The sequence below is a fragment of the Lipotes vexillifer genome, unplaced genomic scaffold (genome assembly GCF_000442215.2).
Source record: "Lipotes vexillifer unplaced genomic scaffold, Lipotes_vexillifer_v1.1 scaffold440, whole genome shotgun sequence".
NCBI classification, from domain to species: Eukaryota; Metazoa; Chordata; class Mammalia; order Artiodactyla; family Lipotidae; genus Lipotes; species Lipotes vexillifer.
The window spans coordinates 3,349,905-3,352,425 of NW_006778543.1; positions in this window are offsets into that span (position 1 = coordinate 3,349,905).

Here is a 2,521-nt window from a genome sequence, read left to right on the forward strand (position 1 = left end):
AGACTTAAATGTAAGACTGGACACTATAAAACTCTTAGAGGAAAACATAGCAAGAACACTCTTTGACATAAATCACAACAAGATCTTTTTTGACCCACCTGCTAGAGTAATGGAAAAAAAAAAAGAACAAACAAATGGGACCTAATGAAAGCTTTTGCACAGCAAAGGAAACTAAAAACAAGATGAAAAGACAACCCTCAGAATGGGAGAAAATATTTGCAAATGAACCATCAGACAAAGGATTAAGCTCCAAAATATATAAACAGCTCATGAACCTCACTATTAAAAAAAGAAACAGCCCAATCCAAAAATGGGCAGAAGACCTAAATAGACATTTCTCCAAAGAAGACATACAGATGGCCAAGAGGCATGTGAAAAACTGCTCAACATCACTAATAATTAGAGAAATGCAAATCAAAACTACAATGAGGTATCCCCTCACACCAGTTAGAATGGGCATCATCAGAAAATCTACAAACAACAAATGCTGGAGAGGGTGTGGAGAAAAGGGAACCCTCCTGCAGTGTTGGTGGGAATGTAAATTGATACAGCCACTATGGAGAACAGTATGGAGGTTCCTTAAAAAACTAAAAATAGAATTACCATATGACCCAGCAATCCCACTACTGGGCATGTACCCGGAGAAAACCATAATTCAAGAAGACACGTGCACCCCAATTGTTCATTGTAGCACTATGTACAATAGCCAGGTCATGGAAGCAACCTAAATGCCCATCGACAGATGAATGGATAAAGAAGATGTAGTACATATATACAATGGAATATTAGCCATAAAAAAATGGAATTGAGTTATTTGTAGTGAGGTGGATGGACCTAGAGTCTGTCATACAGAGTAAGTCAGAGAAAAACAAATACTGTATGCTAACACATATATATGGAATCTAAAAACAAAAAAAAATGGTACTGATGAACCTAGTGGCAGGACAGGAATAAAGATGCAGACGTAGAGAATGGACTTAAGGACACGGGTGTGGAGGGAAGCTGGGACGAAGTGAGAGAGTGTCATGGACATATATACACTACCAAATGTAAAATAGATAGCTAGTGGGAAGCAGCTGCATAGCCCAGGGAGATCAGCTCGGTGCTTTGTGACCACCTAGAGGGGTGGGATAGGGAGGGTGGGAGGGAGGCTCAAGAGGGAGGGGGTATGGGGGGAAAATAAAGACATGCATGAATTAAATCACCACTTCACACCAAAGAATGGTTCCTCCCCCAGGTTTTAGAGAATTTGTATGCCCTGGTCAACTGTTTTGGATATTTCAGCGCTTAATGTCTTTTTTCCTTAAGTGTCACAGTTATTGCCAACCAAAGTCTGCTATTCAGACACACTTAGCCAGGATCAGGAGATATTTGTAAACACTGTCAATGAGAGCATGAGGCTTTAAAGAGACAAACATGTTTTGGGATGAAAAGGCTCAAACTGTGTATGAATTTGCCTATTGTTTGTGGTTGATTGTCTCACAACCACATGTCCTGATGATGGTTGTTCCTTTTTTGGGCTAGAAGCAAATATTCTACTCCTCCTTTTCAAGTTTTATGGTCATCAAACAAACTAGTAAAAACTAACTATAAGGGCTTTGTGATCATTGATACTTCAAGGCGAGTAGTAAATGAGGCAGAATAAAGTGAATAATTCACCTGCCAGAATTTCCTGTACCCTTGTCTACTACGACTTCTCTTGAAGTTTTTCTGTTTCATACTTTTTCATAGAGTCCTGGATGGAAAGCCTTCTGCATTTTTGCTGTTAATGGTCTAAAGCATGGTCTTCAGATTTCTTAATATATTAGCAGATTGGATACTTGTTTAAAAATACCAGTGTTGACTACATTCACCCTGCCCCAAACTGCATAACATCTACTGCTTCAGTATCTAATGGGATGCCTGGAAAACTATTTAAAATTACACCTTTTTTTCCCCTTTCTCTCTTACTCTTTCTCCCCTTCTATTTGTATTTTGATATAATTTCTTTCCCCCACCTCCCACCTTACCCTATTGAGAACTTCTGATCTAAAAAAGGGAGCCCTTTGTCAGTTGCTTTAGCGAGAATCATCTTACAACCAATTTAGTTAGGATGATGATGTAAAGTGAAAAATACCTACATTTAAAAATATGTACACACATTCTGAGGGGCAAAAAAATAAAGGTATGGTAAGTCAAGGCATTTCTCTTAGGGGGACGTCATGTACAGCCTGAATTTTGAGCAGATTTTTGAGAGAGGAGTAACAGGTAATGGTGCAGCAGCAGAGGAGGGAGGCATCTCGTGCATTGGCAGAGGATGAAACAGACAAATCAGGGGTGAGAAATCACAGATCTTCAGGATAGAAATAATGTTGGAAGAAAGTACTTGCTTGTCACCGGCCAAATTTTCAGAAAGGACCAATTACGAGAAACAGCTCCTACTTTGATTCACTCTTTCACAAGGTCAGAGAGGTGATTGTGTGATGAGACTGGGTCTAGGATCAATCGATCAGTCTCCCCCCCCCCCCCCCCCCCCCCCCCT